This window comes from Protopterus annectens, chromosome 1.part1 (genome assembly GCF_019279795.1).
Source record: "Protopterus annectens isolate FY-2018-M chromosome 1.part1, PAN1.0, whole genome shotgun sequence".
Classification (NCBI taxonomy): domain Eukaryota; kingdom Metazoa; phylum Chordata; order Ceratodontiformes; family Protopteridae; genus Protopterus; species Protopterus annectens.
The window spans coordinates 420,648,679-420,674,580 of NC_056726.1; the positions used below are offsets into that span (position 1 = coordinate 420,648,679).

General features: G+C 43.1%; 1 protein-coding gene across 4 annotated transcripts in view; it reads right to left on the reverse strand.

The window, feature by feature from the left end:
* NHSL1 (NHS like 1) overlaps positions 1-25,902 on the reverse strand; it is an 829,440-nt gene that overhangs the window by 101,460 nt on the left and 702,078 nt on the right. The gene's annotated exons all lie outside the window — the stretch shown is intronic.

The following is a 25,902-nucleotide window of genomic DNA, read 5'->3' on the forward strand; positions in this document are numbered from 1 at the left end:
AATTTTGTGCCCGTCAGTCATTTGGCTACCCCCTCCCTATCAGATGTGGGACTACTTGTTCCTCCATTCTAGAAACAAGAGTCATCTGACAGGGTTAACATCCAGGCAGCCATAAAGAAGATTAGTGCCCTTGCTAGCCTCCCAGCATCACTATTATAGCCTTAACCCCTCTTCTTGCCAGGGACATCTGTCCTAGGTCTTCTTTGGGGAGGGGGCAATATATCTTCCAGATGTGATGCACATTTCTGTATACCTGTAATGACAGTTACCATGTTCTTAGCTTGGTGAGCCAAATACATGTCCCCAGTGAGGTTCTGTGCTCCACCACCCTTATCTTAATGGGGGTGCGTGTTAAGGCATCTCATGACTCAAACAGCCCCTCCCAGGATGGGCACACCATGCCGACTACAGCAGATTCCTCAGATGCTAACCGAACCTGCGACATTTTGGGTCACAGTCAGGTCTTTATCTGTCTATCATGTAAATATGTGGGTAGGCTACTCCAAAGGACCATTTCTACATATGAAAATGGCTTATGACACTTAGATATGTACTACTTTCTAGGGCCATTAGCATCCGTTTCTCATCTATAAATGTCATATTTGTCAACATTTGCTATACTGTGTGGAACTGGACAGAGACTGCAGTCTTTTTCTGTGTTTCTTTTATGAAAGTGTAGCAAGTGCTTATATGGTTCACTATTTGTTAATCATACAGCAAAACCTAAAAGGAAAAATATCTGCAGTAACAGTGATATATCCAAGTTTGAAAACTACGGAACTATATTACACTGCAAATACAACAAGCATATTCTGCTGCTGGTACATTAAAGATGCAATTCAGTTGCACTTTTCCTCTATTTCCCATCTGCCCAATTACCTAGCTTTTCTGGCCTTCAAATAAATCATTCATTCTCCATCCCACGTGGCACTATGTCCATATCACTTATCAGGTGTCTCATCTTTACAGGTGGCATACATTTTCATTGCTCACATCTTATTTTCAAGAAATGGAAAAGGGCTAGCCACCCTTCAGTGTGAACCTTGGCAAAGGGCTAGCCACCCTGCAGTGTGAACCTTGGCAAAGGGCTAGCCACCCTGCAGTGTGAACCTTGGCAAAGGGCTAGCCACCCTGCAGTGTGAACCTTGGCAAAGGGCTAGCCATCCTGCAGTGTGAACCTTTGCAAAGGGCTAGCCATCCTGCAGTGTGAACCTTGGCAAAGGGCTAGCCACCCTGCAGTGTGAACCTTGGCAAAGGGCTAGCCACCCTTCAGTGTGAACCTTGGCAAAGGGCTAGCCACCCTGCAGTGTGAACCTTGGCAAAGGGCTAGCCACCCTGCAGTGTGAACCTTGGCAAAGGGCTAGCCACCCTGCAGTGTGAACCTTGGCAAAGGGCTAGCCACCCTGCAGTGTGAACCTTGGCAAAGGGCTAGCCACCCTGCAGTGTGAACCTTGGCAAAGGGCTAGCCACCCTGCAGTGTGAACCTTGGCAAAGGGCTAGCCACCCTGCAGTGTGAACCTTGGCAAAGGGCTAGCCACCCTGCAGTGTGAACCTTGGCAAAGGGCTAGCCACCCTGCAGTGTGAACCTTGGCAAAGGGCTAGCCACCCTGCAGTGTGAACCTTGGCAAAGGGCTAGCCACCCTGCAGTGTGAACCTTGGCAAAGGGCTAGCCACCCTGCAGTGTGAACCTTGGCAAAGGGCTAGCCACCCTGCAGTGTGAACCTTGGCAAAGGGCTAGCCACCCTGCAGTGTGAACCTTGGCAAAGGGCTAGCCACCCTGCAGTGTGAACCTTGGCAAAGGGCTAGCCACCCTGCAGTGTGAACCTTGGCAAAGGGCTAGCCACCCTGCAGTGTGAACCTTGGCAAAGGGCTAGCCACCCTGCAGTGTGAACCTTGGCAAAGGGCTAGCCACCCTGCAGTGTGAACCTTGGCAAAGGGCTAGCCAGCCTGCAGTGTGAACCTTGGCAAAGGGCTAGCCACCCTGCAGTGTGAACCTTGGCAAAGGGCTAGCCACCCTTCAGTGTGAACCTTGGCAAAGGGCTAGCCACCCTGCAGTGTGAACCTTGGCAAAGGGCTAGCCACCCTGCAGTGTGAACCTTGGCAAAGGGCTAGCCACCCTGCAGTGTGAACCTTGGCAAAGGGCTAGCCACCCTGCAGTGTGAACCTTGGCAAAGGGCTAGCCACCCTGCAGTGTGAACCTTGGCAAAGGGCTAGCCACCCTTCAGTGTGAACCTTGTCTCTGGATGACTGTAACTGTTGAAGTGACACCCTCATCCTAAGTGAAAAAAAATGGGAAAAGGAGTTGTGGATGGATGGATTTTCAAGAAACATGAAGCAAGAGTCAGTTTTTTTCACATGTATAAGCATTGTAACTGTGCACTGAAAGCCATCCATTATGAATTCATGTTTTATTTGTAATTTCAGTAGAGCATCCTCTCTGGGTCTTCTCTGAAAAGTTTTTTTTCTTCCCACTTGAACCTTTCCAGTAAGCAAATGCTAATAAACAAAAAGAGAGTCACTGGTCATTAGGCCCTCCCAGATGACTGCTGAAGATTTTGTCCGTGCATCTAGTATTCCTGTTCTTAGTGAATCTGGACATCACGGTGCACACAATGCACACCATGCTGGCATTTACATGCAACAAGCAGGTGTGACTTCACATGCACATGTGAACACTCTGCTGCTGCTAAACTGTGCCCCTGGAATCTCTTCAGTTTTGGGAGTCCTTTCCTCTAGTGCTCATCAGATGTCAGAGGTGTAGCAAGGGTGGGGAAAAGGGGGGGCAAACACTCTGGCCACAAGGTGTGGGGAGTCTAATCATGAAGTGTAACTCCAGCACTCTTCTACAGTAAGTCAGTTCAATGCATCAATGCTTTGTGTATGGTAAGTTGTAGGAATCAGATTGCTACAAATGTAGCAAACAGCTTGTTACGGTTTAAAAAAAAGACCAAAAGTTTTTTTTTTTCCTTTGCTGTAAAATTGAAGAGGAGAGGTGGTGGGGAAAGGGTCTGTGTTTTTTTTTTTAGCTCTTCAAATGAAGAGGTGAGATGGGGTGTGAGACTGGCAACCAGCTGTGGACACTAGATAAGCCAGCTAAGGCTCTGCCAGATGTCACTTCTACTGCGACAATCAACATGCAACGATCATTTTGAGGCATTAGATATGATCTCCTGTCTCCCCCAGTTAGTTCCCACCAGCTGTGAGCTGCTGCTTGAAGCCTGGTTACTATTGCTGCAATCATACAATCAGAGCTGCAGTTCTCTGTTCCACAGAACCAGCAAAAACTTCATATCATTAACTGAGGGCCCTTTCCTTATTATAGTGACTTCTGCTGCAAACAGGCAGTGTTTCAACAGAAGGGACTGGCAAGAATAACCTTCACATCAAGCACCTGGCTCTGTCTGCTTCAGGGTCAGTAGCACACTGTAGGTCTGGTCATTGTGATTTGTATGGGCAGCATGTTGGACTTACCAAATTTCTAATCTTCAGACTCACTGGTGGGAGGCAAATCATTAAATTATTATGCTGAATGCACAGACTTCTTGTATAAGCACATACACAGACAGACACACTAAATGGACAAACATTCTTGTCATTGCTTCATTTGTATTTTTATAAGAAATAATGATATAAGCATTCGGTTTAGTCTAGGAGGCTGGAAGGCATTCTTTTAAACAAAATACAAGTTAATGAATACCTATAAACACAGACCATCGCCTACTACAATATTTCAAAGACAATGTACCCAACACTTTAGTCATAGGTGACTCTATAGTCAGGCACACTGATGTCCCACTCACCAGGCTGAACAAGGAGAAAATTACAGTCAGCTGCCTGTCGGGTGCCAGGATCTGCCACATAACGCATGCACTCAAGTCACTCCACAGCAAGTACAAATATGACTCTGTCATTGTCCATGCTGAAGTGAATGACTTGAGACGTACCTCCCTGGACTACATGAAAAGAGACATGGAAGAGCTCTTGGATCATGTGACCCAGGCAGGTATGACCCTAGCCCTGAGTAGCATCCTGCCTTCTCCCAGAATGATACCACAGTATAAGGACAAAATGATTGACTTTAACAATTGGCTAAGCTTCTGGTGTCATTCAAAGGGGATCCAGTATTTGTCTGCCTGGGAAGACATGATTGACAAACCACGATGCTTTGCCAGAGATGGTCTGCACCTGTCACCCCTGGGATTCAGGTTTCTGGCTAAAGCTCTTGCCACCCCTATAGTGCCTTTTTTGGCAAGGTTCAAAGAATAAAACCACCACCGTAACGGATACAAGCATGCAAAATCTGAAGGTAATGCTACTCAATGCTAGAAGTCTAAACATCAAAATGCAGTCTCTCGGGGCACTCCTAAAAATGGAGAACATCGATATCTGTGCAGTGACTGAGACCTGGTTCAAGGCTCCAGAGACCACCCCTGCAATACCAGGCTACAATTCTTAACACACTTTTCGGCCACAAAACCAAGACTGAAACACTAAAGGTGGAGGAGTGTCCATATTCACACCTCCAGGCTAGTTGCCCAACACAATGCATCTGAAATTCTCCAGGTGCAACTAACACTAGGTAAGACTGCAATCCAAATTGTAGCTTGCGACAGATCTCCCACCATACCCCAAGATTCTCACTACACCTTCCTAAACATACTGGAAAATATTAAGATACAACCAAACACCCTAATACTAGGTGATTTCAACTACCCTGCCATTAATTGGGAAAACTACTCGGGTACCAACTCCTTTTCCCAACGGTTCTTGGAATTCATAAATTCCAACGCCCTGGATCAACGAATCCTGGAAACTATCACCCCATAAGCCTGACTAGCTTGGTCTGCAAAGCTATGGAAAGGATCATCATGGACCTCATAAAAAAAGATATTGGGGACCTACAGACACTGGATCCTACCCAGTTTGGCTTTGTTAAGGGCAGATCCTGCCTCTTAAACCTGGTTGATTTCTTTGAAACAGTCACCAAGGCCATTGACGAGGGGAAGGTGGTCCACACAGCCTACCTGGACCTCGCAAAAGCCTTCGATACAATACCCCACTTGGGCATTATAGATAAGCTCACCAGCTTAAATATAAACCCCTATGTCACTATATGGGTTGCAAACTGGCTCAAGGACAGAACCCACATGGTTAGAATTGCTGGAGCCATGTCAGACTCCAAACCAGTTACAAGTGGCGTCCCACAAGGCTCAGTCCTGGGACCTCTCCTGTTCGGTATATATTTCTCATAGGTACAGGCCAACACGGAAGGACTGTGGCTGACCAAGTTCGCAGATGACTGCAAACTGGGCGCTATAATCGACTCTCCAGCTGACACAAGCATCCTCCAAAAGGGCCACATAGAAACAGACAACTGGTGCCAGAGCCATGGCCTCAAGCTAAATGCCAAAAAGTGTATAGTCATCCCCTTTGGCAAAAACAAAGTGCCCACAAATTACCACATAGGTGGTAATCCATTAAGTACAGAAGAAGTAATTAGGGACCTGGGGACCCAAGTTGATAGCAATCTCTCATTTGACAACCACGTGGCCAAAGTGGTTAGAAAAACATTTTATATAGCCCACCTAATCATGAAGGGATTCACATCTAGATCAGGGAGGTCATCGTGCCTCTTTACTCATCCCTCATCAGGCCCATAATTGAGTACAATGCCCCTTTTGGGATGCACCTTACCAGACACCTGCAGCAACTGGAAAGACCCCAAAAGTACCTCACCAAGAGGATCAAAGGGCTCAAACAGATGCCATATGCTGCCCAGTTAAAGAAACTCCAGCTCTACTCAGTGGCATACCGCCTGCTCAGAGGCAATCTGTGCCTGACGTACAAAGCCATGTCCAACCCGGAATTAATGGACATGCTGCACCTCAGAAAATCCAAATCCCATCGAGCTACGCGCTCAAGAGACTTGAACCTCAGCACTGAAATAAATAGGACATGCTGGAGGGACAGATTCATAACCCAGAGGCTCCCTTCACTCTGGAATAAATCCCAGTCCAGGTTAGGCAGAGTCCCTCATTGACTCTCTTCAAGAGGAATCTTGATGAGTGGATGGGGGATCGTAGGTTTACCCCGGGTATCACTTCTGTGTCAGTGTTAGACAGAGGCACAGTATACTAACCTCAAAAAAGGGCATAGCAAAATTAATTTAAAATGGGTGGCGAAAGCCAAACACATTCTGGCTAGGCTTATAAATGCCCTAGGGCAGATAGCCTAGTATGAACCTATGAAAAATGGTACACTATATGGGTACAGGGATGAAAACACCTTAAACTGTACAATCAAAATAATATTCAGTATAATATAGTATTATAATACTATAAACAATACACCAAGTATCTATATTTAGAAGAAGCCTTAACTGTTGAGAAGAATAGAGAGGTATGAGGACTGAGATTTGCAAGACAAAGAGAAGTCTACTGCCTGAAAATAAGGGAAGAGTATTTGTCCTGGGTGAGCATGAAGGGGATGGAGGTAGACTAGCCTGCGGCGTTATAGTTCCATATCCATTTAGCTTGTAGGTGTGTTTTTAGAGATTTCTTAAACTGCGATAAGGATGCTGTGGCTTACATATTAGTGGGAAAGGTCTTCCTTTTTTAGCTATAAAGTTTGAATAGAGGGAGGCTCCCGTCGAATTGTTGGCTTTAGTGTAGTGACTTGAAGGAGAGGTTTATTGCTTGAGCACAGGACCCTAGTACTGGAGTAAGGATGTATTAGGTTTTATAATACAGTTTTTTTTTTTCAGGGTAGTAAAGAATGTTATGTGTTAGTATAAGTTGGTTGAACAGGAGAAGATGGGCAAGTTCAAGCCAGTTGAGTTTTTTAAGGGCTGAGCAGTGGTGTGTTTGAGGTGGGGTACTGGTGGAGAACTCTGTATATCCATAGGCTTTGACTGTTAGATGGATCTCAGCTGAAGTCTGTCCAGCTTCCCCTACTGTTTTTGATAGCAGGCATGGGATCTTTTATATTCACCTGAGCTACCACTGACTCAAGTAGATGGAACCTCAGTTTAACGTCTCATCCAAAGGACGACACACGCAGGAGTACTGTAAACTCTTAGTTAACCAGAACTCAAACAATCAGCACTCTCAAGAAACTGGCAAAAAAAAAAAAAAAACAAAATCAAAGAAATACAGTACAATTTTCATGTGTTACACATTCTTTTCCTCAGTTTACACTGAAAGTTTCTGAAGTTCAGGGTATCGAGTGACACCTGGTCGAATCACTGTTTTCAAAACAGCTGTGAACTGAACCAAAATTGCTCGATTTTGAATGATCGAGTGACATGTTACATTTGATCATTCCTGATTTGACATGCTGGGAGATCGCAGTTCAGGGGGGAACAGGGAATTAGCCCATTTCCTCACTGTATTTTGGTATATTTAATGTGCGGGGGGGGGGGTGAGCCTACCCCGAGCCCACCCCTTGCAAAATAGTAGCATTAACATACCATTGTCTGTGAAATGTAACAGTATGTTAACGTGCATAGCATGGGTGACTGACGTCACCTCTTGGTATGTCGAATACATTGAACCACTGTTGTTAATATATTCATTTTCTCCTTGGTTTACTTTTCAGCATTCTGGATTCAGCATTTTAGGTTGGCATTCTAAACGGTCGACCGAAGCGGATTCGGAATGCTGGCAGTAACCCCCCCCCGCAGAAACATTCCTTATGTTTTTTTTAGAGTTTTAGAGGTTTAAAAAGGAAGACAGGAATAAAGTCCCTCTCTCCCCAACATGAAAACAAGTCAAAAACCAAACAAATAGTATAGGGTACAGTGTTAGTCAGGCCTATTTTTAATGGTAACTCTAAAGCAACCAGAAACTAGTTATCTGTCATCTAACAATCCCCATGGGTGCCAGTTAATGGAGAGTTTACTCTACAACACCCCACTTATGGTGCACTGCAGTGTCAGCAATCCATCTAGCTGGTGTGGGAACAGAACCCACAGTCTTCTGCACCAAAGGCAAGTGTGTTAACTGTAGTGTCACTGATAGTGACAGTATAAAGTAAGCATCCAACTTTACTCTTATGCCACAGTTCTTATCATATGCTGCAAATTCCACTTGAAAACTTCCAGTTGATAACTCAGACCCTCTTGACTAACAAGCCAGTCCATATAAAACAACCAGCCTAAAGTTTTTCAGCACAAGAAACAAGCTGTAATAAGGTGGAGAGATCTGATGTCAGTACTAACCTCAAGCCATAAAGTGGGAACTTGTAAGTTGCAGGCCAGTGAAAATGACAAAAATTACTCCAGTGAGACATTTAGGAGCCATAAACTTGCTTGTGCAGATCTCCCCTGATTGATTAATGGCTACAACTGGGCTATGATTCAAAACATCCTGGCTGTGACTCAAGACATGTCATCTAACATTCTACAAAATCTTGAGGGCAGACTGCCAAACAATTATGTTTTTCCTCTTTTCTTCACAGTAAAATTAAAGTCTGGTTGCACTGATTTCTACTTCTACCATAGTTTTCTGCATGCAAACTAGGAGACCTCTTTTGCAGGCCGAAACCGGAATTAAAGTTTGCAGGAAAAAGTTAAGTATTTCAGTTCACTTTCCAAGAGCTGTTTCAGCAAGACTTTATACATTAAGTGCACATAGCAGTCAGAATAAATTACTCAAAATATGGAGCTAATCTTAGAGGACATGTGGCCAAATAGCCATAGTTTAGGAGTCACAAAACTATGAGCGAATATTTTAAATGTTGAGAAAGTTCCTGCTGCAATGTATATATTAAACGTTTAAACTGTTTACAAGGTGACATGACATATGTATGTCATCTGGAAAAGATAAAACAACACAAACAAATCTGTGGGGTGCTTCTCTGAAAAACTGTCACTGTGCTAGATGGAAGCAATAGAAATACTTAAGCTCAACACAACTCTAGAATCCAAACGTGTGCAGCAGCATTCTTTATTTCACAGGGAGTGAAGAACAGAAACAGGAATGTGCAAGCACAAAATAAATGTAGCATGACATATCCCAGAGTTCCACGGAGAAGCCAATGACACTGTCAGTAAATGAGGAGTTCCAGTTCTGGGTCAGTTTTGTACATTTACTTGCAGGCACTGCACAAATGTATGCATTTTTGTTCATTCACCATTTACTCACTGCTGCGGTGGTGCAGCTGTACGGTAGCATTGTTGCCTCACAGCAAGAGGTTCTCCCGTTCAATTCTTGGCTGGAGTGCGGGGAGTGCCTTCTGTGTGGAGTCTGCATGTCCTCCCCATGGTTGGGTGGGCGTTCGAAAGACATGCATAAATGGGCGTGCCTTCGTTGAAGGTTGGACGTCGAGCTGGCACCTCGGCGTTCATGAAAATATACTGCCAATCATTAGTGGATCGGAGTTTCGCTGTGGCGACCCCTAACCGGGAAAAGCCGAAAGACAACAACACAACCATTTTGGGCTTACAGGACAGTTCGAGTCTGTCTACGCATTCAGTATACATAAGGCAAACAAACTAATTCTAAATAGGATGCTACTATGCTGGAGGACACGCAAAGATACATGGCATACACAAACGTTTGAAGGCTCACAAATTCACAGTTGGCATATCTTGGGGATGCAAAAGGAATCCAAGGCCCCGAAGACCCACAGGGGCACAGGTAAGGGATTCAGACTTTGCACAGAAGGTAACTGGAGAATGAAGCTGTGTGACGCAGCAACACTAAATGCTGCACTATTGTGCCACCAGAAATCCTTTCTTTGTTATGTTAGAAACACAGACCTCTTATTCAGGTTTAAATACACAATGCATTTTTCACTTTTCACACTCCCGAGTTATGCCACATAGGACATGCATAATATGCACTGACAGACTTCATTTTTGCCACTCCCCATTTAAAGTGAAAGGTCCTTACACATGTCCAATGACGGTGGCTGTGATACACCTTAACTACACAGGTGTGCTTTATGAATGTTATAACATGAAAATGGAAGACCAATTTGGCTTATCTGGTATACTTCAGTGCAACAGGACTATACAGTTCCACTTTGGTAATTCTTAATTGACCCTAGCATATCTGACCCCTCTATCAAACCAAATATTTTGAATTCCAAATGTTTTGAACATATTCATCTATCTATATGACCAATTTAAAAAAACACAAATTCCTGTGACAACACAGATTTCTGAAGTCCTTCTACTAACTTACATATAAATGCTAAATAGCCTTGGGGGGTGGGGGGGGGGGGGTATGCTACCGTAAGCACAAAACCAGTTCAGCAGAAACAGTCTGCACAAAATTTAATTTGTAGATATTTTTAGGTAAAACAGGAAAGTACTTCTTCACATACATACACACACACACATATATATGTGTGTGTGTGTGTGTGTGTGTGTGTGTATGTGTGTGTGTCCGCACTTTTTTCTTCTCTGAATGCACCTGCTACTCAGCTTCTCTTCCCATGACTCCTGCCCCTCCCATAATACCTGATAGGAGAGATGAAGATGGGGAAATTCATGGCACCACTAGCATTTCTCCCACCCGGCTGAGGCAGTCACTGTTGGCTGGAAGAAGCTGATGGAGAACTTGAATCCAGCAGTATCTCATACACTGACAATGTACTTGGGCTTTTTCACGGCCTAAACTCCCTTTCTCATCATGATGGCATTATGTGACAGGCTGAGCATGCAATGAAATGTGGCCTGTGAGAATGTTCCCGCTCTTGCTCCATCTCCCACGCCTTCTCCCACCCCTCATTGGTTGGAGACGATATTCCATTTTCCTTATTTATTACACTGCGTTGCCTGCTGCTTCTTGCATGCTATGGCTTGAGTTTGGTTTTGCCAAGTTTAAATGTAAACGATCTCTTATAGGTTCATAGGTAGGTACTAGGTTATCTGCCCGAGGGCATTTATAAGCCTAGCCAGAGTGTGTCGGCTTTCACCGCCCCATTGATTAATTAACTGAGCCTCTGTCAAGCAGAGCCAATGAAGTGATCCCAGGGGTGTATTTTCTGTTACCCATTCACTCGTCAAGGCTTCTCTTGAAGAGTGTTAGTGAGGGGCTCTGCCTAATGTAGTTTGGAATTTTGTTCCAAAGCATGTGGAGTCTCTGTGACAGGAGTCCATCCCTCCAGCTGTTCTATTTATTATTGTGGTGAGGTTTAGCTAACTAGAGCGTGTGGCTCGCAGTGACTTGGATTTCTTTAGGTGGAGCATGTCCATCAATTCTGAGTCGGACATGGCTTTGTAAGTCAGGCAGAGATCACCTCTGAGTAAGCGATATGCCACTGAGTACAGCCGGAGTTTTTTCAGTCGGGCTGCATAGGACATATGTTTGAGGCCAGTAATCCTCTTGGTGAGGTGCTTTTGTGGTCTTTCAAGCTGTTGGAAGTGTCTTGTGAGGTACACCCCAAATGGGGCATTGTACTCTATGATGGGTCTGATGAGTGACGAGTAGAGGGGCACTATAACCTCTCTATTTCTAGATGCGAACCCCTTAGTAATTAGATGGGCCACATAGAAGGATTTCTTAACTACTTTGGCAATATGATTGTCAAAGGAGAGATTACTATCTACCTGGGTCATCAGATCTCTTATTATCTCTTCTGTATTAAGGGGCTGCCGCCTACGTGGGTATTCGTGGGTGTTTTGTTTTTCCCCAAACGGGATGACTATGAATTTTTTGGCATTTAGCTTGAGGTCATGACGTTGACACCAGGTGTCTGTCTCAGTAAGGCCTTTGGAGGATGTCCGTGTCAGCCGGAGAGTCAGTTATGGCTCCCAGTTTGCAGTCATCGGCGAACTTGGTTAGCCATAGTCCTCCTGTGTTTGCCTGTACGTCTGAGAAATATATGCCAAACAGTAGGGGTCCCAGAACCGAGCCTTGTGGGACACCACTTGTGACTGGTTTAGAGTCAGACCTGGAGCCCGCTATTCTTACCATGTGAGTTCTGTCTGTAAGCCAGTTGGCAACCCATCTTGTGACGTAGGGGTTTATGTTCAGGCTGGTGAGTTTTTCTATAATATGAGGAATGGTGTTGAATGCCTTGGCGAGATCAAGGTAGGCTGTGTGAACCACCTTTCCCTCGTCTATGGCCTTGGTAACTGTCTCGAAGAAGTCAACCAGGTTTAGTAGGCATGATCTGCCCTTAATAAAGCCGAACTGGGTCGGGTCAAGTGTTTGGAGGTTCCCAATGTCTTTGTTAATGAGTTCCATGATGATGAGCTGCATAGCCTTGCAGACCAGGCTAGTCAGGCTTATGGGGCGATAGTTACCAGGGTCAGTTATGGCCCCTCCTTTGTGGAGCGGAATAACCATTGCTGTGTGCCATTCTATGGGCTCATAGCCTGTGGAAAGGCTGAGGTTGAACAGCGTGTTAAGGTAGGGGGTTGGTTCATTCTGTAGTTTGTGCAAGACGCAGACTGGGACACCATCTGGCCCCATTGATGCTGTGTTTTTGGCTTTTGAAAGGGCTGTTTTCACCTGTGCTTCTGTGATATCTGGGACATTACACTTTTCCAGTACTGTTGTGGGCCCTTTTGAAGGTGAGAGGGAGGTGAAGTTTGCACTGAATCTATCTGCCAGTATATTGGCAATATCAGTAGGTTCAGTATATTTTGTAAGTCCCAGGAGAAAGTTGCAGCTGATTTCTTTATTCACTTAAAAACACCAAATAAACGCCGTTAACACCATGCGTTTTCGTCCCATAGACTTCATCAGATTTAGCATGTGACCTGGTTTCTGATACATTTTATACCCTATTTAAAATAGTGTAGAACCAATCAAAAGTTCATACATTCAATTTAATCAAGTATTAAAACAATCCCACGGAATCCAAACAGCTTGAATTAAAATCAACTTTTGCCATTTCTAATGCTTGTGTAGTGTATGTCATAAATAACTTACTCTAAACACATTTATTTCATATCAATTTTGATTAAAAACCAATCCTAAAATACATTTATAATCATGTTTAAAACTATTGAGATGTATGTATTAAATTCATTTAGTGTTCTATTGGTATAACAGTGCAATGCCACCCAGTGGACGAAAACGCATGGTGTTAACGGCGTTTATTTGGTGTTTTTAAGTGAATAAAGAAATCAGCTGCAACTTTCTCCTGGGACTTTCTTTATTTCTTGGTTTTGGTTTTTTCAAAAGTTCCCGCCGTGGTTGTTTATCAGTATATTTTGTGCTATTTTGCACTATCTCAGAGCATATCTGTGAGTTGCCACTTAGATTATTGACATAGCTAAAGAAGGCTTTGTGGTTATCTTTTGAATCCTTGGCTATTTTTCTTTCGAAGTTAGCCTTGTACGATTTTATGAGGGACCTTAGTTTCTTACTGATACTGATCAGGGATGTCCTTCCTTCTTGGGATTTGCTTTTTTTCTGAACTAGTTTCCTCCTTTTGTTGTATAACCTGTTTATGGCAGGGGTCCACCAGACTGGTTTCCTTCTCTTAGGGGAGTGAGTCTTGGTTTTGCTAGGGATAGCATGATCCATGCATCCTTGTAGGTGCTCATAGAGAGCAATTGTAAAGGATTCTGCATCTTGGGCAGTGTTATCCTTTAGCGTGGTGGCTGTGAAACTTACCACCTCTGCCTTAAGTAAGGTGAAGTTTGCTTTAGAAAAGTTTTTCATTGTGGTTTCCTTGGTTGGGGGTGGTGGTGGGGTGTGGACATCCAGGGTGATTAGTTTATGGTCTGATCTAACCAGTGACGGGTTGACCTCCAGTACGGAGCACCTGTCGCCCATGCTGGTGATGACCAGGTCCAATATGTTGTGGTCTCTGGTAGGGGAGTTTACCAGCTGATCCAAGGCATTTGAGATGATAAATTCCAGGAAGCGCTGAGCCTGGGAGTTTGTACTCAAGTAGTTTTCCCAGTTAATGGTAGGGTAATTGAAATCTCCCAAGATCAGGGTGTTCGGTAGGACCTTCATGTTTTCCAGTGTCTCCAGAAAGGCGGAGTGGTGGTCCTGGGTCATGGAGAGTGATCTGTCGCAGGCCACAATTTGCATTGCAGATTTGCCCGATGTTAGTTGCACATGGATGATCTCATAGGAATCATGCTGCGCCACTAACCTGGAGGTGTGGGTATCCTTGATGAATATGGATTCACCCCCTCCTTTTGTGTTTTGGTCCATGTTCTGTGGCCAAAATGTGTGGTGTGAGTTGTAGCCCAGTAGTGCTGGAGTGCTCTCTGGAGCCTTGAACCAGGTTTCAATTACTGCACAGATGTCGACGTTCTCCATACTTAGGAGTGCTTTGAGCGCATGCATTTTGAGATTTAAACTCCTAGCGTTGAGTAGCATAACCCTCATTTTTTTACTAGTGCTGTTTACGGAGGTGGTTTAAATTTTGAGCCTTGCCAAAAAAAGGCACTATGGGGGCAGCACGAGCCTTGGTCAGTATTCGAAAGCCAAGGGGTGACAGGTGCAAGCCGTCTCTTGCGAAGCAACGCAGCTTGTCTAGCATGTCATCACAGGCTGACAGACATTGGATCCCCTTTGAATGACACCAGAAGCTTAGCCAATTGTTGAAATTGATCATTTTTTTCTTTATACTGGGGTATCACTCTTGGTGAGGGCAGGATACTACTCAAGGTCAGGGTCAGGGTCATATCCACCTGGGCTACATGATCAGAGAGCTCTTCCATGTCTTTTTTCATGTAATCTGGGGAGGTACGGCTCAGGTCATTCACACCAACATGAACAATGACAGAGTCATATTTGTACTTGTTCTGGAGTGACCTGAGTGCTTGTGTTATGTGGTGGATTCTGGCTCCCGACAGGCAGCTAACAGTAACCTTCTCCTTGTCCAGCCTAGTGAATGGAGCGTCAGTGTGCCTGACTATTGAGTCACCTATTACTAGTGTGTTAGGTATGTTATTTCACCTTAAGGGCTGTGATTGTGCGGCACATTGATTTTGTGTTTTATGTGTTGTCTGGTTTGTGACGGGAGGTGCAGGTTTTGTGGGTGTCTGCTTTGGAACTCTCTGATGCTTTTGCAGGTTTTTATTTAGAGCCTCCGAGTATGATTTTGTGTATTCATGTGTATTTTTTGCCAGTGCTGGTTTCGTAGGTCTATGTGAGGCTGGAGGTGTGGTGCAGGTGTTAACCTTCTCCTCATGACTGTCTGTTCCAGTCTTGGGTGGAGATACCTTAACCTCCAGCTTGGCTGTATAATTGCATCTCTCACATATGTTAGTGTTTTATGGTAGGAGAAGAGGGAGAGGGCTGTCTGTGTACATGAGGCAGTTGTAACATTGCCTCAGGATACCCAGATTCACCAGCTGGACTGGAGAGTACACCTGAAGTTACCCTTTGGTCATGCCTGAATAGTAGGGTGAGCTGCTTAGTCGCTTGGTTGGTGAGGGGTGGATAAAGAGCCTTGCCCTGCTGGGCAGTCAAGTGTCAGGGTATATTAGTGCTTGCTATTAGGTCTGAGCAAGTGCTGGACTGTAGGATGCTTTTTGAGTGCTTTGGTTGAGAGTTAGACTAGTTTCAAGTGAAAAACTGAAGAGGAGACTTAGTGGAGCCGGGAATAATTTAACCTTAGCTAACCGGTGCTGCCCGGCGCACAAAACCGTGCAACGCATTTTTTAAACTACTAACTTCTGGGCTGGAACCACTCCTCCAGGGAGAGATGGCTGCTCAAAGTTCCCCTCTCTCACAGGTGAACAGAGAAACTTCCCTCTATCCAAGTAAGGTATGGGCAACTCAGAAACTTGTAACACAGCCCTGAATTCAGCACTAGCCTGAAAACTGGACTATACTAGCTTAGAAAAGTGGGAAACAAGACATTTATTTATTTATTTTTTTGAAAAGATAAGGCAAAAACAGTAAAAAGTACACTTAAAACAACTTTAAACGACTACAAGCAATCAGAAAAGGCTATCGCACTTTAGTGTGTAGCCTACAACAGTTAAACAACTTATTTAAACAAAAAAACAACTTTTTAAAAGTGCAGGCAGTCAAATATGTGAAAAAAAACAAGCTTTTAAATCACAGTAAGTGCTGGAAAATCAGCGTTTAGGCAGAAAACAGTTAAGTACAGCAAGAAAATAAAGAAAACTGATACTCAATCACTCCAAAGTCTCTCTTTTAAGCTAGGAGGCTTATATCAGTTTAAGGCTTTCTAGTGCTTTCCAGTAGGTTAGTTACAGGAAAGATGGGAAACAAGCGCAGATGTGGTCTTTTAAACCAGAAAGTTGAAAGAGATGAACAACTTCCCGAATGGTCAATAAACTACCATTCCTGGGCCAAGAACCACTCCTTTTGTGGTAGACAGGCTACCTAGTACTTACCACTCCCACTGATGAGCTAGAAGACTGCACTCCAACACAAAGGCTTGGGGGGCTCAGAAGCTTACAAACAGTCCTGGATACAACAAATCTCTACCTGGACTAGACTAGTTACGAGAAAGGTGGGGATCAAGCACAAACATGGGCTTTAAAAACAGAAAGTTGAGAGAGATGGAAAAAAACTGCCCAAACGGCCAATAAACTACAATTTCTGGTCCAGAACCACTCCTCTTGTGGTAGATAGGCTGCCTAGTGCTTACCACTCCCACTGATAAGCTAGAAGGCTTCCCTCCAACACAGAAAGGCTTGCGGGGCTCAGAAGCTTACCAACAGTCCTGGATACAGCAACTCTGTATCTGGACTAGGCTAGTAACAGGAAAGGTGGGAAACAAGTGCAAGTGCGGCTTTTAAACCAGAAAGTTGAAAGAGATGGTAAAAGCTGCCCAAACGTCCAATAGCTACAATTTCATAACCCCTTCATGTGCTACTAAAACTCATTTTAAAGAAAATCTTAATAAAAACTAGGAACATTTTTTTTTCTACAATATTCTCTCACAGTAAAGACACAATAACATGCTTCTGTTATTCAATCATTCAGTTTCAGTGTTTTAAGCATGTTAGTTTTTGAGTAGTACCCCATCATGCTTTTGGCAAATTTTATAACTACATGTCCAGATTTTTTTTTTGTCAGATGCATCTGCTTTTCAAATGCCTTTAAGATTTTCAGTATCTGCAGTTTGAGAGGTACTGACAGGAGCCAATATTTTCCTTTCTAATTTCATCACATAATTTTGAAGATTATTTGCCTGCATTGCAATATTGTGACCACCAAGTGGCGATAGATCAACCTAAAACTTGCAAATCAGTATATCCACAAAACAGCAATCTGGCCTCACTAAATGAAGCTATGTGAATTACACCTGAACATACTCACACCAGATTGACATTTTTTTTTTCAGTTAAGTTTTATTAAATGAAGGTCTGTGAGATAATTTCTCACCTTAGGCTAAGTCAGGTGAAAGTATATGAAAGATTTGAGATGCATGGCTAGGCTTAAAAAGGCCCTTGTGGTCATTAGCCTAGTAAACACCTATGAACCAATGAAATGTGCTGGATAAATAAAGTAAACAGATGCATAACAAAGTAAAGGACTTTCATTTATGTAGCTGACAGAGATCTGACACCTGTCATCAGTACAGTATTTTGGTCCGTTTTTGTTAGCATTTATGAACTTCACTTAATGTAACAAATTGGTAAAGCCTACTATTAAAGAGGGACTTGTATAATTAAGTCTGTGCAGGTTAAACAGCTAAGAGACTGTCAAGTGATAGTCTACTCACTCAAAAAATGCAAAACTAGCCTCCAGGTTGTATCGTCCTGGAGGTTGTTACATAAAGTAAGGGAAATGCATGGGGTAAGGGTGGCCTTGCCCCTCCCCTCACCCACGGCTACTTGTTTGTACGTATTTTCAATTAAATGGCCCAACATTACTACACTCCATTGGAAATGACCATCAGTAAAGCTGCAGTAGGGTAACATGGGTGCATTTCCACCCACAATGCTATAAGCAGCCTGCTGCACACTGTGTGCGTGCTCATTGGAGGTTAGCTTATGGACTTCCTCCCACATCTCATTCTGGAGAGCATCTGCTGCTGATGTATTAAATGGGGAGGGTTTCAGGGAATCATAACACTAACACTTGCAGCATGCGGCCAATCACATGATGGGGGTGTTGTTTTCTACTTGCTTATTAAGACTTTTTAGAGATGGGATTGGGAGTTAAAAACGTTTATCTTTTTATACTCAGGTCATGGTGTACTTTTAACAACATGGACCAAAATAAGAAAAATACACAGCAGCTGCTACAGCCATGGCTACCGTCACAAGTGAAAAGCTGCTCAGCTGTTAAGGATGTGACAAGATGGGTTTAACTGCTTGATCATGCTGGCCAAATCTCTCAGACTTAAGTTTACATAACGAATGTAACAAATTAAAGACTTGACTTCACTGCACAAAATTTCATAGTTACTAGGATCTTGTCCTAACACAGCTAGGACCTTTTCATGCACGCACATAAACAAAAATACAAGGCCACAATTCAGCAGCATTCTAACCTTTTGCCGACAGCAAATGCAGTACCCAGTTAGAACAGGTCTTTATTTACTGAAAACAAGTTCACCAAGTACAACAGCCACTGTATAAAATATAATAATTCTAAAATGGCGTCATTTAAAGAGAAGTAACCAATCATCATGTAACACCTGTACTGCTCCTTGGTTAAGCTGTTAACCAAAATATCTTCTTTGTTGTTGGAAAATATTATTTTAATTAGGCTGATACATTCTTACTCCTAATGTTGTTTTGTTGTCTGTGTTCATTGTGATATAGCTAGCTGCCATAACGCACACCTATGGTTCAGGAAAGAAGAAGAACAGCAGTACATTAGCAAGAATTACAACTAATTTCTCACTGCTGGTTCCTTCTGCACCAATGTTACTCAAAGCTCAGTCTGGTATCCTCTGACCTAAATTGAAAAGCGTGTGTGTTAGTTTGCACTGTACAAGACTGGTACTGACTCACATTGCAGCTGTATAAATGGTGTGGCTGATGAGCGTAATGCCCCAATGATCAGAAAAAAAATCAGCTGTGGGTTAACATCGCATTACAAATTGCTGCTATTGTATAAAGACATTACTTCAAAATAAAACTTCTTACCTTTTTAAATAATGCCATTGTAGAAAGGAAATTTAGTATTTTTCTACACTTCTAAATGATATATTGAACATGCACTGGGGAAGTATAAAACAACACTTGCAAAGACATGTAAATGCGTTTCTGCCACTTGTTTTTTAAGGAAGTTAGGAACCCTCTTGCTCACTCACTTCTGGCATGCTCTGAGTTTTTTTTTTTAAACTATAAACATTATGGGCCCAATTCCAAAAGACTTGCTCTCAGTATAAGTGACCACTTACACTAACAACAAGTTGTTCGGAATCAGGGCAGACTTAGAACAACTCTTCTGGAATCTGGCGCTATGTGCTGCCCTGCTTTGGGAAGAAGTATCTTCTTCATGGAAAGGTGAAAAGTTATACTTTTGTGATGGCCGAAATCAACTTTTGGTTCTCCACATAGCAATAAGGAGGAAAAATGGTGAGTGTAGCCATTTTATGTGATTTCACTATCTTTAGTTCTGTTTATCGTATGGACTTTTTCCTATGGCTAAGACTCTTACTTATAACGGGCATGTTGACTGGTCTGTTCAATCAGCATACACATTTTTGAAACGTTGAGCTGTTACTATGTTTTACTGTAAAATCAGTAATAAACACTGCTGTAGTGATGGCATAACGAAGATAAAATACCAGAACAAAAGATACGGCAAATATGCACATAAACTTCTGTGGTGGGGAATGCTATCATAATGGACTCACTGTACTTTTGATTTATCGAAAACACCTTGTTGAATCCTCTCTGTGTACCAATTACATAGGTGATGAATTAACACCTAGAAATGGAAACAAAGGTCAGCCTTTCCACTTCTACTTATTTAATAACATTCAGCAGTTAGGCAGAGAAAAGTAGTGATATGATGAAAATGAATTACGGAGATTTTAGTGTGGCACAGATCAACACAGGGCAGATTCTCTCATGTAGACACCTACTGCACCCACCACAGAGAAATGAGACACTTCTACTTAAACCTGGTCGATTTCTTTGAAACAGTCACCAAGGCCATTGACGAGGGGAAGGTGGTCCACACAGCCTACCTGGACCTCGCAAAGCCTTCGATACAATACCCCACTCGAGCATTATAGATGAGCTCACCAGCTTAAATATAAACCCCTATGTCACTAGATGGGTTGAAAACTGGCTCAAGGATAGAACCCACATGGTTAGAATGGTTGGAGCCATGTCAGACTCCAAACCAGTTACAAGTGGCGTCCCACAAGGCTCAGTCCGGGGACCTCTCTTGTTCGGTATATATTTCTCGGAGGTACAGGCCAACACGGAAGGACTGTGGCTGACCAAGTTCGCAGATGACTGCAAACTGGGCGCCATAATCGACTCTCCAGCCGACACAAGCATCCTCCAAAAGGGCCTCATAGAAACAGACAACTGGTGCCAGAGCCATGGCCTCAAGCTAAACGCCAAAAGTGTATAGTCATCCCCTTTGGCAAAACAAAGTGCCCACAAATTACCACATAGGTGGTAATCCATTAAGTACAGAAGAAGTAATTAGGGACCTGGGGACCCAAGTTGATAGCAATCTCTCATCTGACAATCACGTGCCCAAAGTGGTTAGAAAAACATTTTATATAGCCCACCTAATCATGAAGGGATTCACATCTAGATCAGGGGAGGTCATCGTGCCTCTTTACTCATCCCTCATCAGGCCCATAATTGAGTACAATGCCCCTTTTGGGATGTACCTTACCAGACACCTGCAGCAACTGGAAAGACCCCAAAAGTACCTCACCAAGAGGATCAAAGGGCTCAAACAGATGCCATATGCTGCCCGATTAAAGAAACTCCAGCTCTACTCAGTGGCACACCGCCTGCTCAGAGGCGATCTGTGCCCGACGTATAAAGCCATGTCCAACCCGGAATTAATGGACATGCTGCACCTCAGAAAATCCAAATCCCATCGAGCTACGTGCTCAAGAGACTTGAACCTCAGCACTGAAATAAATAGGACATGCTGGAGGGACAGATTCATAACCCAGAGGCTCCCTTCACTCTGGAATAAAATCCCAGTCCAGGTTAGGCAGAGTCCCTCATTGACTCTCTTCAAGAGGAATCTTGATGAGTGGATGGGGGATCGTAGGTTTACCCCGGGTATCACTTCTGTGTCACTGTTAGACAGAGGCACAGTATACTAACCTCGAAAAAGGGCATAGCAAAATTAATTTTAAAATGGGTGGCGAAAGCCAAACACACTCTGGCTAGGCTTATAAATGCCGTAGGGCAGATAGCCTAGTTTGAATCTATGAACCTAAAAGGTGATTCTTTAATACGGAAAAGTTTTGGACTCCTAAAGTTTAACAAACTGCACTGAAAATAACCAGCAATGCAAAAGCACTCCAGAATAACAAACAGTGCACCTGTGGATGTTTGTTACAGCTGATTACTATGCATGGTCAAATTTAGATATAGTAACAATGCTTTACTTTCAAGTCTTCAAGCTTGATACTATTATACAATTTACTACAAATAGTTACTCAACAGAATACAGACAATATCAATTTATCGATACTAGAATAAAAGTGTAATAAAATTACAATAAATAAAACCAGACCACTATAAAAATAAAAAAAATTTACTTAATTTCTCCTTGTCAAATATTCTTTACTGGAATGTATAGGTAAGGTGATTCAGTACAACCCCATTATTTTGGACAATGCAAATGCTCAAGTATGTCCACTACTGCAGTAATAACTTCTTGAGACTTCTAACAGAGATGCACCAATGTCCAACTGAACTTCGAGTTTTGCACCCCTTCCCTCAAGTGGCCAAGTGAATGCCATTTCACCTGGAAAATGCAACATGTGACAATTCAGCATCCTCAGAGATGGGTGTAAAACATGAACATGCACTTTACTAATCTGTCCACTACTCCGGCATCTTTGCCCACAGGATGGACAGCAATGCTATGGGTGTACATGCACTGTACAGGGCCACTGCCAACATAATCAGGTCTGACTTTGAGGTTTCTGACAGGTCAAAACAAATTTCCTGCTAACTGGGCATGTGAGGCTACTGTGTCACTGTTGTCCCATGCCACCTTGGTGACATTGTCAACCAAATGTGGAACCACTCAGTAGGCCTAGGAAGTGAATATGCATTCCTGATCCACTCTTCTCTGCAGGGAAAGAAGAAGTCAGTGGATGACTTCTTCCACCAAATGTAGAAAATATTTGAATTTGGGGTCATCAAAGGGTAACCCAAAATAAGCTGTAGTCTTTTCATCATCCAAGTCTGTGACTGATGACTCCATAAGAAAGTCAATAAGCTTTGTGTTCTGGGCTTTTTAGAGCCTTTTGGAGGAGGGGTCTGAAGACTCAAAGGACGAACAGCATAATTTTTGAATTTTTTGCAGAGAAAACTACATAAGGCTTCTTGGAGATGCCCGAGCCAGGTCCTGGATACCCTCAGTATGTCCACAAAAAACATTAATGGCTGCTGGGCTTGTTGCAGCACCTGTGCTGACAAGAATTGCTCCACAGATGTCTGCGTATGGTGAGCCAACAAAGGTTGCACTTACGTTGATCCTGTCAACTTTGGATCTGACAATACCTGCTGGGATGCAAAATGGGTAGCTGGAGCCAAGGGGACAGACAACAGCTCAGCATAGATATAGGAGGATGCTGCTGCACTAAGTTTAGTAGCCAACATCAGACAGGCCAAATAAGATAATATTGGAAGAAGGTGCTGCAAAACAACACCAAATACTGGAATTGCAAGTTAAACAGCATCCAAATGACTAATTCAGAGTATCTTAGCTGGGGGAGGAGCACTGAAATTAGGTACATTTCTTCTGTGAATGATGATTCTGACCACAAAATGGTCTCCTAGGGACAAGCTGGGCAGCAGCACTGATTGGTGCTGTGTACTAGTGGCTGTAATTGTAAATGCAGTGGACAAAATACCTAGAAGAAATATGGATCAGTGAACTATTTCCAGCATCCCATAGCAGTCCAGAAGGAAGACTGCATGGTAGGGTTTCCTGCTTAACCTCCCAAAGGGGCCTTTACTTATTTTCTGAAGTTCTAGTCCTCAGTTAGGGAGGCTTGGGTTGGAACCATCTTCAGGTGCTTTTGTGTCTCTGCTTACCATGAAGATGAATCAAAAATTAAAATCATATCTACAGTATCTTCGCATGTTGACTATCAGTGCCTGAAGCCTCTACCTCGTCAGACGAGGTACCAAACTGGAAGCAGAAGTGGTTATTTCGGATGGCTGGGATGGGCACTGGTTTACAATTCAATATTAATATCAACATCAGAGCCTTTTCTACTAAGGCTTTCAAGAAATTTAGTTGATTTTCAGAACCCTGTCCAAGTCTGAGGTGGACTCAACCCAGCCATGTTTCATCGTTTACATAGTGCTCAGTTAAGCAATCTGCAACCCACGCATTCTGAGGTGTTGTGCTCCTCACTGAGTTCATGCAGGCAATAAGACTGGCTCTCACTTTGACAAATGCATTTGTCACATGGAGTAGTGCCAAGTCACCAATGGCATCAACTGGGATGAGGGAGGAAATTGGTGCACCTGGCAAAAACTCACATAGGTACAGGAAGGACAAGGCAGACACTGCACAGAAAGCAACACATCCAGCGAATAGCAAAACTGAATAACCAAGCATTGCGTGGCGGTAATGCTAACCACTGCACCATTGTGCTGCCCCATATAAACATCCCAGTTTTAAAGTCTGTTTTTAACACTAAAATGGGGGGGGGGGGGACGACAGAAAACTGCCAACCAGCAATGCAAGCTTAACGCCAAAAAAATATATATATATATATAGTTCCCCTTCACAAGTTTGAATTACTGAAAGCTCGAAATCCACAAGCTCGAGCCCAGAATCTCGAGCTTTCAGTAACTCGAAATCGTGAAGGGAAGCGTTTAAAGTAAAAAAAAAAAAAAAATAGAGATATAGTTACATGTATGCAGGGAGCTAGGTGCCCTTGCATCATTTCTGGTTTCGTGTGCGAGTGGTGTGACCGGACTTCAGCGGAGGAGTGGAAATTCTCCCGTTGTACACTTATGCATATAGCACGGAATGGGAGATTTCCCTTTTCCCCACTGAAGTGCGATCTCGGACTTGGTATATTTAAATAGGGGGGGTGTGGGGTGCAGAGGGGCTTGCTCCCCTGCAAAAACCTTGGGAAACAATTTCTTCTTTGTTTTTGTTCCCCTTCACAATTTCGAGTTACTGAAAGCTCGAGATTCTGGGCTCGAGCTTATGAATTTCAAGCTTTCAGTAATTCGATCTTGTGAAGGGGAACCATATATATATATATATATATATATATATATATATACACACACATACATAAATACATAATATATACACACATATACATATATATATATATATGTATATATATATATATATATATATATATATATATATATACATACATACATACATACATATATATATATATATATATATACACACACACACACACACACACACACACACACACACACACACACACGTGTGTGTGTTGCGTGTGTGTGTTGAAGACATGTGCCTAAGTTTTTAAAAGCAGTAAAATATTACCTTGAAATGTACGCCTCTACTTCTATAAAATATTTCTAAATAACAATAAGTCAATAACTCAGAAGAAAGATCCTTTATCATGTTCAGACATACATGTACCAAAATGAATTCTAGAAAAGCCTGCATGTGTGACCGTGCATCACACCTGAGTGGGAAAGCAGTGCCTGAATCATCAGCTTCAATGACCTCAGACCTTGTGGTTCTCATCACCAATGTGAATGATGTTAAATCCAGTGGCATCAACAGGGGGCTAGTACTGATGAGAGAATTCCTGATGACATCAAGGTAAAAGGCTGCAAAAAAAACAACCAGCTATAACACTCTCAATGTCAGGAAGGGGCCAGATGAAGGAGCAAGAGAAGCAGATGGCAAGGAAAAGCTACTCAGTCTTCTAGTCAGACTGGCTGGAACTACAGGGATCTCGAGCTGTGACACCCCAGTGATCACCGGCTGCTCCACAGCAAAGGATGGAATGAGCTGGTTGGAGAGGACTCTAACCTAGCTAACTTGGGGAAAGGAGACCTGTCTTCATCAGGCTGTCGCCTCCCCTTCCCTTTGCTTCTCTTTCTTTTTGCCATCTGACAGCAGAAGTCCATTTTAAATGTATATTTCCTGCTACTCTAAAAACAGGAAAATGGTACTTGTTGCCTCATTAAAAACACTTTGACTAAACTGACATTTAAGTCTGGGATCACCCATCCAGTGTTATCTGACACAAACAACATCTGGAAAACAATAGTGTAGTATATCAGAGATGAGAGAAGTTAAAAGTGCTGAAAAAAACATGCCAGCTGTGGTAATCAGTCCTGCTTTGAAGTGGACAGACTGGATCATGTCAGATCTCCTGACACTCCAGGATGGTTCAGTATCGGTTTGTAGTGGGTCTGCCCTCAGGTCTGGCACCCAGCCTTTCCTACTGGCTGGGATGCTGTAAAGTCACTTGTGTTGCTTAGGTACATGGGGCAAAAAGTTTGGATACTAGGAGATCGAGGGTGCCAAGTACTGAAACCTGCTCTAAAACAGATGGCATTACCAGTGACTTGGGTTTCTCTTGCTTCTTCATTTCAACATAATACATTGGTTCATTATCATCCCCCTTTTTCCCCATTTTCTACATGGGGTCGGGGTGTTGTGTCCTCTCTCTTGATTCAGGCTCCTCCCCTCAGTCCTCCTACCAGGACTTTCTTTGCAGTGTTTTACTTTTGGTACTCAAAATACATGAAATTCTTCAGTGAATTTCTAAATCAATGATTTTTCTGACACCAATGTCCAGCTACATTAAGGAAGGTTAGTGTCTTTTCTGTGTTTGCCTAGTTATTGCTTATAT